Source organism: Ranitomeya imitator, chromosome 10 (genome assembly GCF_032444005.1).
Source record: "Ranitomeya imitator isolate aRanImi1 chromosome 10, aRanImi1.pri, whole genome shotgun sequence".
Lineage (NCBI taxonomy): Eukaryota > Metazoa > Chordata > Amphibia > Anura > Dendrobatidae > Ranitomeya > Ranitomeya imitator.
This window is the reverse complement of record NC_091291.1, coordinates 77265642-77287238: the sequence shown is the minus strand read 5'-3', so window position 1 is coordinate 77287238 and position 21597 is coordinate 77265642. Positions and strand designations below refer to the sequence as shown.

At 47.3% G+C, this 21597-nt stretch overlaps 1 non-coding gene across 1 annotated transcript; it reads left to right on the top strand.

The window, feature by feature from the left end:
* The first annotated feature begins 21244 nt into the window (after positions 1-21244).
* Positions 21245-21317, top strand: TRNAR-CCU (transfer RNA arginine (anticodon CCU)). The gene has a single exon. It is a non-coding gene; the product is annotated as a tRNA-Arg (tRNA).
* The last annotated feature ends 280 nt before the right edge of the window (positions 21318-21597 follow it).

Genomic DNA, 21597 nt, shown 5'->3' with positions numbered 1-21597 from the left:
AAATCAGAGAGGCCTCCCGAAGACGCTACTTGGGCAGATGCTCAGAAAAGGTGAGAGCAAAGCCCAATGTGGCGACCACCTGCTGTGGTCAAGTACAAGGACAAGAGGGATGTCCTTCTCTTGACCACCATACACGGTGATGGCAGTGCCCTCGGCAGTGTACGGGGTACCTCAACACAGGTCTGCAAACCGGACTGTGTACTGGGGTACAACAAAAACATGGGGGGCGTTGATCTCTTTGATCAACTCTTCCAACCGTACAGTGCTTTGAGGAAGGCCAAGGTGTGGTACAAAAAGCTGTCCGTGTACATCGTACAAATGGCAATGCTCAACGCTTTCCTGCTGTCACGATGTGCACGACACACTGATATGTCGTACCTTCAGTTCCAGGAGGTAGTGGTTAAGGCCCTGATATTTGGCACAAGGGAAGGAGCGGGCCCCAGTACTTCCGGAACTGAGGGTGCTCGTATCGTACCAGGTCAGCATTTTCTGGGGGTGGTCCCGCCAACTAATAGAAAAAGTAAGCCACAAAAAAGGTGCTGAGTGTGCTACAAAAGAGGAGTATGCAAGGACACCATCTATCAATGCGACACCTGCCCCGACAAACCTGGCCTGTGTATGAAGGACTGCTTCAAATTGTACCACACCTCCATGCACTACTAATTTACTTAACAGTAACCAGTAGATTAGTTCCAAAGAGGGGGCACATCTAAGTAAGTTCCTTGGGGGTCTAATTGCCAAAATGATGTCACTTTTGTTTTTTTTTTACTGTTTAGGCACATCAGGGGCTCTGCAAATGGAACATGACGCCCTCAGAACTAGTCCATCAAAGTCTGCATTCCAAATCGTCACTGCTTCCCTTCTGAGTCCCGAAGTGCCCACTTGGAGGTTCAAAATTCTCACGACACACCTAGATAAGTTCCTTAGGGGGTCAAGTTTCCAAAATGGGGTCACTTGTGGGGAGTTTCTCCTGTTTAGGCACATCAGGGGCTCACCAAATGGCATATGATGCCCGCAGACAATTCCATCAAAGTCTGCATTCCAAATCGTCACTGCTTCCCTTCTGAGTCCCGAAGTGCCCAAACAGTTTTTTCCCACATATGGGGTACCAGCGTACTCAGGACAAATTGGACAACAACTTTTGGGGTCCAGTTTCTCCTGTTACCCTTGGGAAAATAAAAGATTGGGGGCTGAAAGATCATTTTTGTGGGGAAAAAAATAGAATTTTTTATTTTCACGCCGGGCATCATAGACTTTAGTGAAGCACTTTGGGGACAAAAGTGCTCACGACACATCTAGATAAGTTCCTTAGGGGGTCTAGTTTCCAAAATGGGGTCACTTGTGGGGGATTTCCACTGTTTAGGCACATCAGGGACTCTCCAAACGCAACATGGCGTCCAATCTCGATTCCAGCCAATTTTAGCTTGAAAATGTCAAACAGTGCTCCTTTCCTTCTGAGCCCTGCCATGCGCCCAAACAGTGGTTTCCCCCCACATATGGGGTATCAACGTACTCAGGACAAATTGGACAACAACTTTTGCTGTCCAATTTCTCCTTTTACCTTTGAGAAAATAAAAAATTGGGGACTAAACCATCATGTTTGTGGAAAAAATAGGATTTTTTATTTTCACGCCCGGGCATTATAAACTTTCGTGAAGCACTTGGGGGATAAAAGTGCTCACCACACACCTAGATAAGTTCCTTAGGGGGTCTAGTTTCCAAAATGGGGTCACTTGTGGGGGGTTTCCACTGTTTAGACACATCAGGGGCTCTCCAAACGCGACATGGCGTCTGATCTCAATTCCAGCCAATTTTAGCTTGAAAATGTCAAACGGCGCTCCTTTCCTTCTGAGCCCTGCCATGCGCCCAAAAAGTGGTTCCCCCTCATATGTTGGGTATCAGCGTATTCAGGACAAATTGGACAACAACTCTTGTGGTCCATTTTCTCTTTTTACCCTTGGGAAATTAAAAAAATTATTGCTGAAAGAACATTTTTGTGACTAAAAAGTAAAATGTTATTTTTTTCCTTCCATGTTGCTTCTGTTGCTGTGAAACACCTGAAGGGCTAATAAACTTCTTGAATGTGGTTTTGAGCAGCTTGAGGGGTGCAGTTTTTAGAATGGTGTCACTTTTGGGTATTTTCTGCCATAGAGACCCCTCAAAATGACTTCAAATGTGAGGTGGTCCCTAAAAAAAATGGTTTTGTAAATTTTGTTGTAAAAATGAGAAATTGCTGGTCAAATTTTAACCCTTGTAACTTCCTAGAAAAAAAAATTTTGTTTCCAAAATTGTGCTGATGTAAAGTAGACATGTGGGAAATGTTATTTATTAACTATATTGTGTCACTTAACTCTCTGGTTTAACAGAATAAAAATTCAAAGTTTGAAAATTGCGAAATTTTCAAAATTTTCGCCAAATTTCCATTTTTTTCACAAATAAACTCAAGTTATATCGAAGAAATTTTACCACTATCATGAAGTACAATATGTTACAAGAAAACAATCTCAGAATCGCTAAGATCCATAGAAGCGTTTCGGAGTTATAACTTCATAAAGCGACAGTGGTCAGAAATGTAAAAATTGGCCCGGTCATTAACGTGCAAACCACCCTTGGGGGTAAAGGGGTTAAACGACAGTTTAATAGGAGCCTAGATTTACCTTTTGGCCGGGGTCACACTAGACCGTAATACGGACGAGTGCAATGCCATAAAAAATCGCATAGCACTCGTCCCAATTTTAATCAATGGGGCAGCTCCCATCATCCGATATTTTCTCGGCCGTATTCAGGATCCGAGTGAAATCGCAGCAGGCTGCGATTGTCAGCGTTTCTCGGCCGAGAATCGCCAATGAAAGTCTATGGAAGCCCCAAAAATACGGATCACACACGGACCAGCAGTGTGATTTGCGAGGAATACGCAGCGCTGTTAGAGAGAAAAGCCGGTAATTCAGTGCGGTGTACAGTAAAATCACACTGACAGCTTAGAATAGAATAGGTCAAATAAATGTGTACACATAGAATAGGTATATATATATATATGTCAGTGAGACACATATATATATATATATATATATATATTAATATTTCTTCCAGCGCTAGACAGCTTTAAAGCCGGTAATTCAATTACCGGCTTCTGCTTTCTCCTTCCTAAAATCCGACATGATATGAGACCTGTTTTACATACAGTAAACCATGTCTTTTCCCCATTTTTTTTGCATATTCCACACTACTAATGTCAGTAGTGTGTCTATGCAAAATTTGGCCGTTCTAGCTATTAAATTAAGGGGTTAAATGGCGGAAAAAATTGGCGTGGGCTCCCGCACAATTTTCTCCGCCAGAGTAGTAAAGCCAGTGACTGGGGGCAGATATTAATAGCCTGGAGAGGGTCCACGGTTATTGGCCCCCCCCTGGCTAAAAACACCTGCCCCCAGCCACCCCAGAAAAGGCACATCTGGAAGATGCGCCTATTCTGGCACTTGGCCACTCTCTTCCCATTCCCGTGTAGCGGTGGCATATGGGGTAATGAAGGGTTAATGCCACCTTGCTATTGTAAGGTGACATTAAGCCAAATTAATAATGGAGAGGCGTCAATTATGACACCTATCCATTATTAATCCAATACTAGTAAAGGGTTAAAAAAATACACAAACACATTATTAAAAACTAATTTAATGAAATAAACACAAAGGTTGTTGTAGTAATTTATTCTACTCTCAATCCACTCACTGAAGACCCTCGATCTGTAAATCAAGAAAACATTATAAACCAACAATATACATACCTTCCGAGGATCTGGCACGTCCAACGATATAGATCCATCTGAAGGGGTTAAACTATTTTGCAGACACGAGCTCCGCTAATGCAGGATGCTCATTGCTGCAAAACCCCAGCGAATGAAGCTAAATATAGGTCAATGATCTATATTTAGCTTCATTTGCGGTGAGGCGCCCTCTGCTGGCTGTTCCTAGATCGTGGGAACTTTCCTAGAAAGCTCCCTGGCTCGAGTTCATATGAGGACAACCAGCAGAGGGCGCCTCACCGCAAATGAAGCTAAATAAACACGCAGTACGGATGCCATACGGATGTCACACGGATCATTTGATGCGAGAAAATCGCATCCTCGCACTGCACACGGATCACTGTTTTGTAAAAATTTGTGCGATTCTCGTCCGTCAAAAACGGACCGTTTTTTTATACGTTGTGTGTGTCCCCGGCCTTTGAAGGTATGTAGACTCGATGTCTTTTAGACCCCTGCGTACCCACTGAGTTTTTGAAGCTGAAGATGCTTTTGGAAAGTGCCGGCTGAGTTTTTCCTGTAGCGTCCTCTTTGGTTGTTTTTGAGGTGTTTTTGCTGCTGGCATCTCTTTTTAATTTAGCTGTATATATAAACTAATGAGCGGCTTAGGAAAGGAAGAATAAGGCTATGTGCACACGTTGAGGATTTTGATGCGGATCCGCAGTGTTTTTGGACACGCAGAATTGCATCAAATCCGCACAACCAATGTTAGTGAATGGTAAATTAAGAATTGTTGTGCACATGCTGCGGAAAAATCCGCGCAGATTTCCAGCGTTTTTTTCAGCAGCATGTCAATTCTTTTGGCGGATAAGCACCAGCGTTTTCTAGTCTGGCACATATATATTCATTCTCTCAGTCTCTCTCTCTGTCTCTCTCCGCTTTACAATCCGCAAGGAATCCATTTCAATTCCGTAAGTGTTTTGCCCTGCGTTTTCTGCCAAAAGATGCTGATTCTCTGCAGAAAATTCTGCAGGCTAATCTGCAACGTGTGCACATACCCTAAAGCTCAAGAAAATTGAAGCGATGCGCAGAAAGTCGTTGGGACATTGTAGTTTTGTCAGGCTCATTTCAGGTAGCATCTACTTGAAAAAGACGCACTTTGCACATGCCCTTATACCTCAAGTACAGTGTTCATTTTAGGACATGGTCACATGTCAAAGTCAAACTTCAGAAATATTCTGTCTGAGGCCGGTTTCACACGTCAGTGGCTCCGGTACGTGAGGTGACAGTTTCCTCACGTACTGGAGACACTGACTCACGTAGACACATTAAAATCAATGTGTCTCTGCACAAGTCAGCGTGTTTTCACGGACCGTGTATCCGTTTCGAAAACACGGAGACAGTCAGTGTTCGTGGGAGCGCACGGATCACATGGACCCATTAAAGTCAATGGGTCCGTGTGAAACTCGTACTGCACACGGATGCTGTCCGTGTGCAGTCCGTGTGCCGTGCAGGAGACAGCGCTACTGTAAGCGCTGTCCCCCCCACGTGTGGTGCTGAAGCCGGAATTCATCCTTTCTTCCCAGCAGCGTTCGCTGGAAAGAAGGAATGAATAATCTTTTTTTTTTCCTTTCCCCTTAAAAATAGTTTGTGCGTCCCCTCCCGCCTCCCATCCCCTGTCCAGAATTATCTGGAACGTGTGGGACAGGCCTCATACCTCATTCTGATACTTGACTCTGATACCTGACTTTCACATATTAAAGTCAAACATCATACTCTCTCTGATACCTGACTCTGATGCCTGACTCTGATGCCTGACTCTGATGCCTGACTCTGATGCCTGACTCTGATACCTGACTCTGATACATTGTACAGGACAGACATCAGAATCAGAAGGTTATTTAGATTCCCTCCATACAGTATGTGAACGGTTCATCTCATAAAATTAGTACCTGGTATCACTTGAGCTTGTGGTGCAATGGTAAGGCTGACGGCTGTAGTCTCTAGACTTAGGATACTTTCACACATCAGTTTTTTGCCATCAGGCACAATGCGGTGAGTTTTGAAAAAACGGATCCGTTTTTTTCCGCAGGATCGTTTTTTTTGTGCCGGATCAGTTTTTTTCTGCTGGATTCGGTTTTTCCGCCTGATCCGTTTTTTTCCGCCGGATCAGTTTTTTTTTTTGCCAAATCCGTTTTTTTCTGCCGGAACCGTTTTTTTTTCTGCCAGATCTGTTTTTTTTCTGCCGGATCCATTTTTTTCCGCAGAATCCGTTTTTTTCTGCCGGATCTGTTTTTTTCCGCAGGATCCGTTTTTTTTCTGCCAGATCCATTCTTTTACACAGGATCTGTTTTTTCCGCCGGATTTGTTTTTTCTGCCTGATCCGTTTTTTTCCACAGTATCCGTTTTTTTTCCGACGGATCTGTTGTTTTCTGCTGGATCCGTTTTTTCCACCGGATCCGTTTTTTTACACAGGATTTGTTTTTCCGCCGATCCTTTTTTTTCTGCCGGATCCATTTTTTCTTCCGAATCAGTTTTTTTTTCCACCGGATGCGTTATTTTTCTGCCGGGTCTGTTTTTTTCCGCTGGATCCGTTTTTTTCCCGCAGGAACCGTTTTTTTCCGGCGCATCCGTTTTTTCCCGCAGGATCTGTTTTTTTGTCGATCCGTTTTTTCCGCAGGATCCGTTTTTTTCCACAGGATCCAGCAGAAAAAAACGGCCGGTGAAAAAAAACAGATCTGCGGAAAAAATTGGATGCTGCGGAAAAAAACAGATCCGGCAGAAAAAAATGGATCCAGCAGAAAAAAACGGATCCTGCAGAAAAAAAATGGATCCGGTGGAAAAAAACGGATTCGGCAGAAAAAAAACAGATCCGGCGGAAAAAAACGGATCCTGCGGAAAAACAGATCCTGTGCAGAAAACTGATCCGGTGGAAAAAAAACTGATCCGGCGGAAAAAAACTGATCCGGCAGAAAAAACCTGATCCGGCAGAAAAAAACAGAGCCGGCAAAAAAAACCGATCCTGCGGAAAAAAACGGATCCGTTTTTTTCAAAACTCGCCGGATTGTGCCTGACTGCAAAAACCTGATGTGTGAAAGCAGCCTAAGGCTACTTTCACACTGGCATTTTTTTTTAACGCATTGCGACGTATTGACACACGACGGTTGCGCCGTGTTGTGGCGGACCGCCGGGAGCAAAAAACATTAAATGTAACGTTTTTTGCAGCCGAGCATTGGAATCTCGGCCCGACGCTTTGCGACGGGGAGATTCCGACGCTAGTGTGAAAGTAGCCTAAGTCTAGAGACTACAGCTGTCAGCCTTACCATTGCACCACAAGCTCAAGTGATACCAGGTACTAATTTTATGAGATGAACCATTCACATACTGTATGGAGGGAATCTAAATAACCTTCTGATTCTGATGTTTGATACCTGACTCTGATACATTGTACAGGACAGAGTCAGGTATCAGAGTCAGGTATCAGAGTCAGGTATCAGAGTCAGGTATCAGAGTCAGGTATCAGAGTCAGGTTTTCTGATGTTTGACTTTGATATGTGACCATGTCCTAAAATGAACACTGTACTCAAGGAAGTTGTCGATACTATAAATAGAAGACGTGATGCCAGCCTGAGCAGAGCTAAGCCTTTTCTAATTTTTGCAGGTTGTCTTGGGTTTTTGTGATCCCAGGAAATGTTTTGTGTATTTTAATACCACTGTTTTACTAAACCCCATATAATGCAACAGTCGTTCTATGTCTATTGCATCTATTGCAATGACGATCAGTCACTTGGACATGACTTAATGCCTGTGATGTCATTTTCCCAGGCCATATTGCCAGGCTCAGGAGCAAAACAACCCCTGAGTACAGAGGTAGATGGTGTGCACATTACTGAACCTCCTGTCAAACCCGGCTCCTCTGTTCTACAATGCTGGATAAGGCCAAGTTCAGACATGCGTATGCCATGGTCAGAGTATGCACCAGGCTGACCAGGTGTCTCCTTACCTGCACCCAACAGTCTCCAATATTTATGAGGCTGTTGGGTTCTGGTAAGTAGACCCCCGGACAGTCCAAAATACTTTCATTGGCCTCGTTTTTTCTCAAAACACCTTAGTTCACCAACACCTTTTGTTCTGCATAACAACTGCTCACCAAAGTTCAACAAAGATACTCCTCACTAGGTGAGATTAACACAACATATCTGACCATCTTTTTCTGACTGGTAGTTTAGTTGGTTTCACTCTTTATCTACTTACATCCTATTAAAATGGTGCAGCCATTGTATCCTATTAATAATGCAGCTTTACTCATAAACTGACATACATCTCTCTATACATTCGTTGCATCATTCACAATCGGTGATATCACAGCTCACCTCCTCCTCCTGTACAATGACTGATAACACCTCTATATACAGTAGATAACACAGGATCCACCATTCACAATAGGTGATATCACAGCTCACCTCCTCCTGTACAATGACTGATATCTCCTCTATATGGAGCGCCCCCAGACGCAGGGCCGCGGGTTACTCGGTACCGGTCCTCTGCTGGCTCAGTTCTAGGGATGTCACGGTGGCTGGACCCGATCCGTGACCCTGCTAGAGGGCGTCCAATGAAAGGTGATGCGAGTCTGTCAAGGTTTCGTGACGCCACCTGTGGTGTTCGGTCAGGGCGACAGACGCTGCTTGGGGTCCACTGGGGTGATGTGATGGCAGCTAGATGGTGTAACTTCCCACAGGTGAAGTATGTCCCCAGGGCTTCCCAGTAAGGTCGATGGTGATGGTGTGAGGTGCAGACAATAGTGAGGACACAGGTTTGCAGTCTCTTTACCTCGTTACTGAAGACTTCAGGATCCTCAATCCAGAGCACAGTTAACAGGGCTGTCTGAGACCGGCCGGTCTGATGGCACATCCAGAATTCCCTTTGCAGGTGGAAATCGTTGCCTACCAATAGCGCCTGTGTGTTGCAGTGCTACCCTGCTGAGCATTCGGAATAGTCCTCACAACTTCTGTTCTCGTTTGTTCATTCTAGTTCTTTCTAATTCGTTCCAGATGTTTCTAGTTTCTCGTCCCCCAGGTATGTTATGGCTAGGACGCACCCGTTTGACGGGTAGGCTCGGAGCTCTTCCGGGTCCCGAGAGATGCCCCTCTCCACGCGTTGCCCCCTATGTCTGCATAGGTGATGTAAGGTAGACAGCCAACCTATAATTAACTGTCCTGCGGAGTTTGAAGTAAGGCATAGAGTCAGTTACTTCCTCGGTGTTCTGGCCACCGGCTACGCGCCTCAGTAGGATGTTGCCGTTCTCGGGGCACGACTCCTACTGGCTCTCCTTGTGCTGATCTCGTTTCTCACTGTTCCACAATATCCTTCGCTTCGTGTCTCTTTCTTAGGATACCTGTTGTGAATTCTGTGGCAGAGCTCCCTCCTGTGGTCACAAGTGGTACTTCGGCTGATTCTCTCTGTGAGCTTCCGTTGGTGGAGGAAAGTGGTACTGCGGCTTCTGAGTTTCCTTCCTCAGGTGATGTGGTGAAGTCGTTAGGTGCTGCTCTATTTAACTCCACCTAGTGCTTTGATCCTGGCCTCCAGTCACTGTTCTAGTATTGGACCAGTTTCCTCCTGGATCGTTCCTGTGGCCTGCTGCTCTGCATAGCTAAGTTCCGCTTTGCTATTTTGTTTGCTGTTTTTTCTGTCCAGCTTGTCTATTTGTTTTTTTCCTGCTTGCTGGAAGCTCTGGGACGCAGAGGGTGTACCTCCGTGCTGTTAGTTCGGTACGGAGGGTCTTTTTGCCCCCTTTGCGTGGTTTTTGTAGGGTTTTGTGTTGACCGCAAAGTTACCTTTCCTATCCTCGCTCTGTTCAGAAAGTCGGGCCTCACTTTGCTAAATCTATTTCATCTCTACGTTTGTCTTTTCATCTTAACTCCCAGTCATTATATGTGGGGGCTGCCTTTTCCTTTGGGGTATTTCTCTGAGGCAAGGTAGGCTTATTTTCTATCTTCAGGCTAGCTAGTTTCTCAGGCTGTGCCGAGTTGCATAGGGAGCGTTAGGCGCAATCCACGGCTGCCTCTAGTGTGGTTGGAGAGGATTAGGGATTGCGGTCAGCAGAGTTCCCACGTCTCAGAGCTCGTTCAATGTTTTTGGGTTATTGTCAGGTCACTGTATGTGCTCTGACCTCTATGTCCATTGTGGTACTGAATTGCCTTATCATAACAGATACCGCCGCAATGTAGTGCAGGCGCGGTTCCGTAACATTCTGTTCTGTTCGCTAGGTACCTGCCAGGTTCCCACGCCTGACAGGGACCCCCCTGAATCTTCTCCCTGCAGCACCCCTGGCTAAAGGATGCTGCCTGAATCCAACCCAGTCAGCTTCTCACTAACTTCCTATCCAACCCCTAGTTTTACCAGTGTGAGGAGTAGCCCAATAAATAAAGCCTTTTTCTCCCCCTAGTGGCCGGAGTGTGAAGTGTAATGTGTGCTGGTGATACCTGGTCAGTAGAACTCCTTTAGTGCCATCAGACGTACCATCACTCCCCTTAGTGGCAGAGCGACGTTACTGCAATGACCAGAACTCTGGGGCGCTGCATATATACAGTAGATAACACAGGATCCACCATTCACAATAGCTGATGTCACAGCTCACCTCCTCCTCCTGTACAATGACTGATAACACCTCTATATACAGTAAATAACACAGAATCCACCATTCACAATAGGTGATGTCACAGCTCACCTCCTCCTCCTGTACAATGACTGATAACACCTCTATATACAGTAGATAACACAGGATCCATCATTCACAATAGGTGATGTCACAGCCTGCCGTGTACCATCACGAGGGATGTGGAAATAGAAACGAATAAACAACGATGTCTTAGGGGAGTGCTAATGCAAAGGAAAACAGTAAAAGGATAAAAATACAAACCTTTATTAATATACTCTGTGATCCAGAGCGCATTTCGATAGCGATATGCTATCTTCCTCAGGTGATAGCCTGTGTATCACCTGAGGAAGATAGCATATCGCTATCGAAACGCTTTGTGGATCACAGAGTATTTTAATAAAGGTTTGTGTTTTTATCCTTTTACTGTTTTCAGTCCAGCAAAGAAGCAACCGGTGTCCACGTCATTTCCAGTCCTGTGCATTGTGGGGGAGTATTGGGTGTACTGTACTTGCCAGCTTCAGAATGTGCAGTGCGCATGCTCTGGAGCCGAGAAGTGCACCGGAGCTACGCTATGTAAGTAAACCTGAATACAACCAGAGGTCTGCCATCGTCCTGCACCAGCCAGCGTCCTGCCAGAGTCCAGCTCCAGCATGAGGTCTGTCACTGTCAAGACGGCCAGCGTCCAGCTCCAGTCTGAGACCTGCCAGCATCCAGACAGCGGGAGCCCTACCATTTTTGCGTGTGTGTGCGTGTCTGTGCGTCTTTGTGTTTTGGTCTGCCTGTGTGCTTTTGTGCATCTGTGTGCATCTGTGTGTGTAGGCATAAGCCTGTGTGCGTGCATCTGTGTGTGTTTGCATACGGCTGTGTGCTTTTGTTATGCCTGTGTTATGCCTGCGCCTGTGTTATGCCTGCGCCTGTGTTATGCCTGCGCCTGTGTTATGCCTGCGCCTGTGTTATGCCTGCGCCTGTGTTATGCCTGCGCGCTTTTGTGCATTCGTTGTGCATGTGCCAGTGTGCTTTCGTGCATGCGTCTGGGTGATTGCGGGTGTATGTGTCCGTGCAACTGGGTGAGTGCATGTGCATTTTTTTTTTTATGTGATGTATTTACCAAGTAGTGTGGTCTGTGCAGCATGTGATTTCAGTGTGAGCGTGTGTCTTGTGTGTGTGTTAGTTTTTTTTTCAATTTTTTTTTTTTTTGTTATGGTTGAAAACATTTCCAGTTGATGTACTTGTATTTAAAATAAAGAGCATTGTAGCTCCTGTGATCATAAAAAAAAAGGAAACTAAAAAAGTATTAATAAAAATTTAAAAAAAAAATGTCCGTAATATCATTTCACAATGTTAAATTTTAAAATGGTGTATGTACAAATGGCCACACATGCAACACTGAGTTGCTTTTAGGGTGTATTGTTAAAGAAAATAGGTAATCTAAAAATTTTACAGGGTTAAATTTTCAAAAGTATTTTTAAAAGGGATCTTTTAAAACCAGATATATGTTCTCAGTATAATTTCAACTGGTGTGTAGGCATTTCAATTTTACAAGAGGGTGTATTTTTTTTATTTTTTGGTGTGGGGGGAAATGGTTTTACAGCTTTCACATACTAAGGCCAGTCTCACACGTCCAGATAATTCCGGTACCGGAAAAATCGGTACTGGAATTATCCGTGTCCATGTGTCCGTGTGCTCACGTGGCACACATGCGGCATCCGTGTGCCGACTGGGTACCACACGCACCGTGCAGGAGACAGCGCTACAGTTAAGCGCTGTCCCCTGCATCTGGTGCTGAAGCCGCCATTCATTTCTTCTCTCCAGCAGCGTTCGCTGGAGAGAAGATATGAAAAATCTTTTTTTTTTTTTTTTTTTGCGGTTTAAAAAAAAGATCCCTGTCCCCAACCCCCTCCCACCCCCTGTGCGCTCCCCCGCTGTTAATAAAATACTTACCCGGCTCCCTCGCTGCTTCACCACGTGACCGCTCATACAGGACAAGCTGCGGCGAGGAGAAGAAGCAGCGAGGGAGCCGGGTAAGTATTTTATTAACAGCGGGGGGGAATGGCGGCTTCAGCACCACGCTGGGGGGACAGCGCTTACTGTAGCGCTGTCTCCTGCACGGCACACGGACTGCACACGGACAACAACCGTGTGCGGTACGTGTTTTACACGGACCTATTGACTTTAATGGGTCCGTGTAATCCGTGCGCTCCCACGAACACTGACATGTCTCCGTGTTTTTCAAACGGACACACGGTCCGTGAAAACACGCTGAAATGTGCAGAGACACATTGATTTTAATGTGTCTACGTGAGTCAGTGTCTCCGGTACGTGAGGAAACTGTCACCTCACGTACCGGAGTCACTGACGTGTGAAACCGGCCTCATGAAGTAGGTAATCCAGCTCAGAGTGGTGTGCTTTGGGTTTAATTTTTTTTTTTTTTTTTGGGGGGGGGGTTGTTTTTCAAAACTTTTGGTGTACACCTACATGAACATTGCTCACATCATTGGAGCAGGGTGGATATTAAATCTTTTATATTAGCTAGTTATGGGGTGGTTCTAACGATACATTTTTAATACTTGCAGAGCCACCAGGAACCACAGCCGCCAGGCCGGGAAAAATTTAAATCGCCAGGGACCACAGCCGCCAGCCAGGAAGGACCACAGGAGCAAGCCGCTTTGCTGATGTAAGTGCAGCGCCCCAGAGTCCTGGTCGTTGCAGTAATGTCGCTCTGCCACTAAGGGGAGTGATGTTATATCTGATTGCACTAAAGGAGTTCACCTGACCAGGAACCAGTGTCACACATTACACTTCACACTCCGGCCACCAGGGGGAGCAAAAGGCACTATGTATTAGGCCACTCCTCACACTAGTAAAACTGGGGGTCGGATAGGAAGTTAAAACAGAATGCAGCCTGGGAGAGCTCCAGGGAGGACCTGTCAGGGGTGGGTTCCTGGCAGATACCTAGCAGAAAGGACAGAATGTGACGGAGCCGCGCCTGCACTACCTTGCGGCGGCATCCTAAGAAAGGACACGAAGAGAAGGATATTGTGGAGAAGTGAGAAACGAGATCAAAGCACAATGGAGAGCCAGTAGGAGTCGTGCCCTGAGAACGGCAACATCCTACTGAGGCGCGTAGTCGGTGGCCGGAACACTGAGGAAGTAACTGACTCCATGCATTACTTCAAATAACGGCAGGACAGTTGATTAAGTTGGTTGTCTACCATACATCACCTAAGAAGATATAGGGGGCAAGCGTGGAGAGGGGTGTCTCTAGGGTCCCAGAATAGCTCCGAGCCTTCAAGTCAAACGGGTGCATCCTATCCAGATAAACTTGGGGGACGGAGAGAGAGAGAGAGAGAGAATGAACACGAAAGTTTTGAGGACTATCCCGAATGCTCAGCAGGGAAGAACTACAACACACAGGTGCTAGTGGTAGGCACTGATTTCCACCTACGAAGGGAACTCTGGATGTGCCTTCGGACCGGCCGGTCTCAGCCAGCCCTGTTAGCAGGGCTCTGGATTGCGGATCCCGAAACCTTCAGTAAAAGGTAAAGAGACTGCAACCCTGTGTCCTCGTTATTGTCCGCGCCTCACATCATCACCACCTACACCACCGGGAAGCCCTGGGGATATACTTCACCTGTGGGAAGGTATACCATCTAGCTGCCATAACACCACCCCAGTGGATCCCGAAGCAGCGTCGGTCACCCTGATCGAATACCACAGGTGGCGTCACGAAACCTTGGCCGACTTTCATCACCCTTTCATTGGACGCCCCTTAGCAGGGTCACGGACCGGGTCCAGCCACCGTGACAACCCCAGAACTGAGACAGAGAGGACCGGTACAGAGTAACCCGCGGCCCTGCGTCTGGGGGCGCTCCAACTTGGTGTCACGAACAGGATTGTACTTAAGCCTGAGGAATCAGGTCATGTGTGCCTTGGAACTGTGATTGAATCGCGCTTGAACTGTGATTTATTGCAAAGACTGTGTATTGCTTACTACCGACAACATTCCCGCCAAAACCGCCGCCATTGCCGCGCCACGAGGAGCGCAGGAGGAGGGCGTGCCCTGGGAGGAGATCGCGAAAGCGGCACCAAAAGTAGCGACCGCCCCCTCCGACTACGACTGCAGGATGGCGAGCTCAGGAATGCAGGAGCTCAAACCCCAGAAAATGGAGGAGCCGAGTGTGTGTGCCGCCGCAGATCCAGGAGTAGAGACGGCGACCACGGGTACCTGAACCGCGACAAAGTAGCCCAGGACCCCCTCAGCCCACCGGAGGCGAAGCAGAGCCTGCCGCTACTGGAGGCGTCAGACCTCCCGACTCTGGACGCGGGGTCGGCAACGGCGAATAAATGGAAGTCAGAGCTGTGCAAGAAGATCGCACAGGGAGAGCCGTGGTCAGAGCCGCAGCAGACTCCAGTGTCCTCGTCAGCAGAGCCGATCGACATCGGTGGAACCACATCAGACGCAGGTAGCAAAAACGACCCTGCCCCACCGACCGATCCAGCTCCAGTGACCGCTCCCCATCCCATCTATGACCGGTCTTCCGCTGCCGAGATTGTGGTGGCAGCCCTTTACGCCATGAAGGGGATACTGCCCCCACTACCGACCTCTATGGGCGAGCCGTTAGACGTGAGTCGCGAGGGGCTGATCTTTGAATGGGATGCTCCAAGGATCCAGCCAGACGGGTCCAGACAGGAGGGCTCTTACGTTATCGGGCTCACCTGGGAGCAGTATAGACGATGCTTAATTTCACAGTGGAAAGACCGAGAACGAACAGAACAGACTGTCCGACCAGAGGTACAAACGCCCCTCATCAACTGCTGCCCTGAGAGTGCGGTGAAACAGGGGATAGTGCTGGCCTTCCACCTGGGTTGTGGCTTTATACTGGAGCCAGGGCTGCCGACTGAAGTCTTTGTGACTAGCTGCAACGTTGAGGCCCAGTCCCACAGTGTACCTCCTACCCGAAACTTGTACAGGAGGGACCATGTGACTTACACCCACCACTGGAGTGAGCGAGGATGGTATGCCAAGAGAGTCAAACGATGTGCACTTGTGGTAGCGCCATCTACAGTCACGACCGAAACTAGTGACGGCACCCCGCCGACCCCCGACCTCGCGGGACCCAGTACTACTACCCCTGCGTGTGGTGTCCTGCTTGCGGAATCTGCCACTAGCACCGCCGTTCGTACCCAGACCACTAATGACTTGATTGTGCCTGAGAGACAATCCAAAGACGTCAATACAGTATTGGATGAGAGCACGGAGCCAGACCTACCCCGGTCAGGAAGTGTTCACTACCGGCTGATGTCTTGTCACCTACTATAGAAATAAACCTCGAAACCCCGAACATGTATATATTTGACTGTTTCCTGCTCCTTTTGCTGCTAAACCCGTCTAGGGTTAATCCTTAAAGGGATCCCTTTGTTGACCCGGGATCCCTATTGTTTTCTGTTTTTCCTTTTGCACAAGTTCATCATTGTTTCCAGAGACTGCCGAATCATGGACCGTGAATGATTCACAAACTGGTTTTGTATATAGTTTGCACCTTCTTAAGGGTGCCCTATACTGGTTTTACAATGAATGAAGACTTTGCGAAGAAATGATTCCTGATGACGATGTGGAAGTTTCTTGTGTCTTGCAGTTCCTTGGTGACTTGGTGATTGTTTGCACTACCTCAAAGAAGACTGATTTTTCTTCTTAAAGGGAATGTTACTTGTTGCCTTGTGATAATGTTGCCTTAAGATAGTAATAATGTTTACATAGTAGATGACATGTAGCTAGAGAGCTAGAAAGTAAACCCGTAGGGGTTAGTGAGTCTGAGAACCATAGAAAGATGGTTGATCGATGGTTGCTGTGAACCTAGAAGAAGAGAGGCAGTAGGCCTGGACAAATAGCCAGGCGGTCCTGCATATGTGTGACGTTAGAAGACATACAGAAAAAGTTAGATTTGTACTGTAACGTTTTATAGTAAGCCTTTAGTGGGTTCAGCCTATACGCCCTTAAAGGAAAAGTTAAATTATTTATAGTAGAAGATTAGAATGTTATTTAAGATACTTAAACATGTTTCCGTTTGTAACGTTCAAGCAACCTCACCTCCCATAAAGGGAAGTTGTGACAATCTGACTGCACTCTGATGTAATCTGAGCGCAGTCCTATAGTGACCGTGAGGACGGAAGACTGAGACAATCTGACTGCACTCTGATGAAATCTGAGCGCAGTGCTATAGTGACCGTGAGGACGGAAGACTGTTACAATCTGACTGCACTCGGATGAAATCTGAGCGCAGTCCTATAGTGACCGTGAGGACGGAAGAACCGGACAGAGAGTGGACCCTCTGGGTCACGGTACTGATACACCCAGGGGCGAGCGAACCCGAGATGACAACCCCTATACAGGGATAGTTGGGGAGCAGGCCCGAGGGGAACAATACCGCAACAGCTGGCACCAAGAGGGACGGCTCTGGAAAGGACAGAAGGGAAGGACGGAAGTGGAGGAGAAATCCTGGGAATGAAAGTAAAAGGGAGAGGGGAGGAAGGGACGAACCAAGGGAGACAGGCTGGGAAAACGGAGGGAAGACAGGAGGAGAATGAGCCTGAGCAAACGGACCAGACTGGAGCAGAAAAGGATCTGAACCAGACAGGGCCAAACGAAGGTACAAACTGCACACAACAATCAGGCACCTCCATTATGGAGGCGAGGCCTGATATAGCCCAAAGAAGTACCTGATTGGAGGAGACAGGAGCAGGGAGGGTCCGAAATGGTTAACTGGAGGAAGAAGTGCACGCCCGCGTCCTAAGGTGCATGTGTGGAGCAGGTACAGGACGGGAGGGAAGAGGAGCGCGCACCCCACGCCGAAATCCCCGAGCAGCAGGAAGAGGACGCGGGGAACCGGCGCGACACTGAGAGCGGCGAGGAGAAATGGAGAGAGCGGGACTGATAGGAGAAGCGGCCGCAGCGTCAGAGGAGGCCGGTATGACAGAAGTATTATAATGTTTACATTGTTCAAAGCATTTCAAAAATTTTGTATGTCTTTTTCTAATATCTATTGTTGTTCTTCTTTTCCCAGTCCGGGAGTACTAGATTTAACCGGGGGGGAGTGCAGCGCTCCAGAGTCCTGGTCGTTGCAGTAATGTCGCTCTGCCACTAAGGGGAGTGATGTTATGTCTGATTGCACTAAAGGAGTTCACCTGACCAGGTATCACAGTCACACATTACACTTCACACTCCGGCCACCAGGGGGAGCAAAAGGCACTATGTATTAGGCCACTCCTCACACTGGTAAAACTGGGGGTCGGATAGGAAGTTAGAACAGAATGCAGCCTGGGAGAGCTCCAGAGAGGACCTGTCAGGGGTGGGTTCCTGGCAGGTACCTATCAGAAAGGACAGAATGTGACGGAGCCGCGCCTGCACTACCTTGCGGCGGCATCCTAAGAAAGGACACGAAGAGAAGGATATTGTGGAGAAGTGAGAAACGAGATCAAAGCACAAAGGAGAGCCAGTAGGAGTCGTGCCCCGAGAACGGCAACATCCTACTGAGGCGCGTAGCCGGTGGCCGGAACACCGAGGAAGTAACTGACTCCATACATTACTTCAAATAACGGCAGGACAGTTGATTATAGGTTGGCTGTCTACCATACATCACCTAAGAAGATATAGGGGGCAAGCGTGGAGAGGGGCGTCTCTAGGGTCCCAGAATAGCTCCGAGCCTTCCCGTCAAACGGGTGCGTCCTAGCCAGATAAACTTGGGGGACGGAGAGAGAGAGAGAGAGAAAGAACGAACACGAAAGTTGTGAGGACTATCCCGAATGCTCAGCAGGGAAGAACTACAACACATAGGCGCTAGTGGTAGGCACTGATTTCCACCTGCAAAGGGAACTCTGGATGTGCCTTCGGACCGGCCGGTCTCAGCCAGGCCTGTTAGCAGTGCTCTGGATTGCGGATCCCGAAGCCTTCAGTAAAAGGTAGAGACTGCAACCCTGTGTCCTCATTATTGTCCGCGCCTCACATCATCACCACCTACACCACCAGGAAGCCCTGAGGATATACTTCACCTGTGGGAAGGTATACCATCTAGCTGCCATAACACCACCCCAGTGGATCCCCAAGCAGCATAGGTCACCCTGACCGAATACCACAGGTGGCGTCACGAAACCTTGGCCGACTTTCATCACCCTTTCATTGGATGCCCCTTAGCAGGGTCACGGACCGGGTCCAGCCACCGTGACAACCCCAGAACTGAGACAGAGAGGACCGGTACCGAGTAACCCGCGGACCTGCGTCTGGGGGCGCTCCATAAGTATAAAAATTTGCATTCTATGAAGCTGACATTTCAATGTGTATAGTAGATTACAAGCGTTTTTATACTTGCAGAGCCACCAGGGACCACAGCCGACCTTCCTGTAAATATGACTTCTTCTGAGAGCCCTTCTCCACAGTGACAGAATGTGGTAATTTAAAATTTTTTAAGTTTTTCTTGCTATGCTTAAAATGTCAAATATAAACACTATATGCATTAATTATGTTTTCACAGGAAGCTGAAGCAGCCGAGGGCCTCTCAGAAGGGGTCGAGATGGGTGGAGAAATGCCTGGAGCGGGCGCACAGAGTTTAAGTTGTGCCGAAACAGTCGCTTCACACGTCACAGAGCACCCAACACATACAAAACACTTCATCATACGTCACAGTACACATACAACATATAGCTACCTCAAACATAATTCTTTTTTTTTTTTTTTCAGTCTGCTGCACATCAAGATCCTCCCAGGCGCTCCCAGAGCCGACGTATTCGCGGCTGCGGTCGTCGAGCAGTGAGTTTTTTTTTCTTTCTCTTGATAGTTTTGTGTTTCTGTGTATTAATTTTTTTAAAATTTTTCTTCTCAAAGTATTCACAGCGTGCTCCCGACTCAGACGGTGAGGACATAATTGGCATCAATGTGGACAGCCTCATCGAGGAGGTCCGCGAGCGGGAGCCGCTGTGGAATATGGCTCACTGCTGGCTTTCGGATACGCATGTGACCCGTCGGCTCTGGGAGGAAGTATGCCACAACGTTTTGCCGACGTGGGAGGACCTTGACCCAAGGCAGCAGAGTCAAGAATGAAAGTATTCACTGTTCAGTTACGTTTTGAACAGAATGGAATGTGTTTTAATTAACACTTGCTTTTATTCTCGTCTTTACAGGTGAAAGGGTTAGGAAGTGGTGGCGGTCACTCAGGGATCGCTTCAAGAGGGAGTTTAACGAGGAGATGCAGGCCCCGAGTGGTTCAGCACGTCGGCAAAGGACACCTTATAAATATGGCCCTGCCCTGTCCTTCATCCGGGAAAGTATGCTGAGTCGAGTGTAAGTATTCAACAGCCCATTGAATGACCAATTTTACCTGTATAACTTGTTTGGTTTCAGTCAGGGCTTTTCCCCTATCAATATATTAATTGTTTTTTTCTCTATTTCACAGCACCGTTTGTAGTCATCAGGCGCCTGCATCTACCTTGCAACCCTCTGGAGCGATCTCTCAGGAGTCCGCCACCAAGGGCGACGTCGGTAGACCCCACCCCTCTGACCCCTCGTCTGGCCCTTCCGGTACCTCTGCCCCATCCACTTCCACTGCCGAAAGCACTGGAGCAGCATCGCAGCCTTCGTTACTTGAAGCTGCTGGTCAAGACTTGGCGTTCCCTTTACCAGACCCCTCTGATCCTGCCACCTCTAGACCACCATTAGGTTCGTGGCGGCAGCAACAGAGGGGTCCGGAAAGGAGCTATGCTCCTGAGTTCTTGCATCTGAATGCATCCTTCCAAAGCTCTTTCAAAATTTTGGGAGAGCAAGTGACTGCTGGGTTCAACATGGTGCAAACACGCATCAGTGAAAACAGCAGTCGCTTGGATAGGCTGCATTCAGATGCAAGTCAAGCTCCAAGCAACCTTTTTTTCCAATCTATGCTCAGGAGCATGGAAAAGCTTAGTCTTGACCAGCAGATGCAGGTAATGCACGACTGCCATGCTGCTCTACTGCGGGCCATGTCCCAAGCCAAAACTCCTACACCTACCCACACAGCCACTACAACTTTCCCAGCCCAGTCCCAACTCCCAGCCCAGTCCCAATTCCCACCCCAGGCCCAATTCCCACCACAGGCCCAATACCAAACACAGTCCGAATTCCCACCCCAGGCCCAATTCCCACCCCAGGCCCAATACCAAACACAGTCGCAATACCCAAGCCTCCTGTTCCCCCCCCCCTTCCACTACACCCCGACCCAGTAGGCTCTCACCAACTATCGACGTGGTCTAACCTTCCAGCCCCTCCGCTAGTATCTCCACCCCACGCTTTACAGATTTGTACTATGTTTTGTAATATATGTTTTATAAATGTTTTACTGTTACATTTTTATTAAAAAAAAAGTTTACCAAAAAAAGGTTTACAAAAAAAAGTATTACAAAAGTTTATTATGTTGTAATATGTAAAATAAAATTTGGTTTGGTTTAAAAACAATTTTTTTGTGAAGTGCCTTCATTTAAGTATGCTAATAAATGTTAAAAAACATTACACACCACATGTTAGAAGGTATAACATTTGGTTTATTACCCAAAATATACCAAAGTTTTGGAAACTAATTATTGAAAGTTGGTGTCAATAAATCAACTTTGCACACAAACATTAATCACCAAGACATGAAAGAAAGATGTCACACAATGTTCTCTTGCCATGGCACCCTGCCCACAGGTGAGACAAAATACTCTGCAAAGTGGTCCCTCATTCTGGTAACAGAACCGGCGGAACGTACAGAGCTGCTGTGGTAATCCCACAGGGTGGTCTCCAAGTCCTCATCATCCACGGAAACAGGCTCCTTGGAAATTACATAGTTATCTAAGCCCCAGTGGCCTAGTGGATAAGGCACTGGCCTCCTAAGCCAGGGATTGTGGGTTCGAGTCCCATCTGGGGTGGTGGGTAAAAATAATTTACTATTTATTAGGTTCTGTAGCAGGACGTAGATCTGGGGATTTATTATGATATTATTATGACAGGCTGAACTGGATGGACAAATGTCTTTTTTCGGCCTTACTAACTATGTTACTATGTAGGACCATGCAGGCCTTCACAACCTCATCCACTGTTTGTGTGTGCAGTCTTATGGCGGTGAGCAGCACGTGCCACTTTGCAGTGAGAATGCCAAATGCACACTCCACCACTCTTCTTGCTCTTGTTAAATGGTAATTGTACACT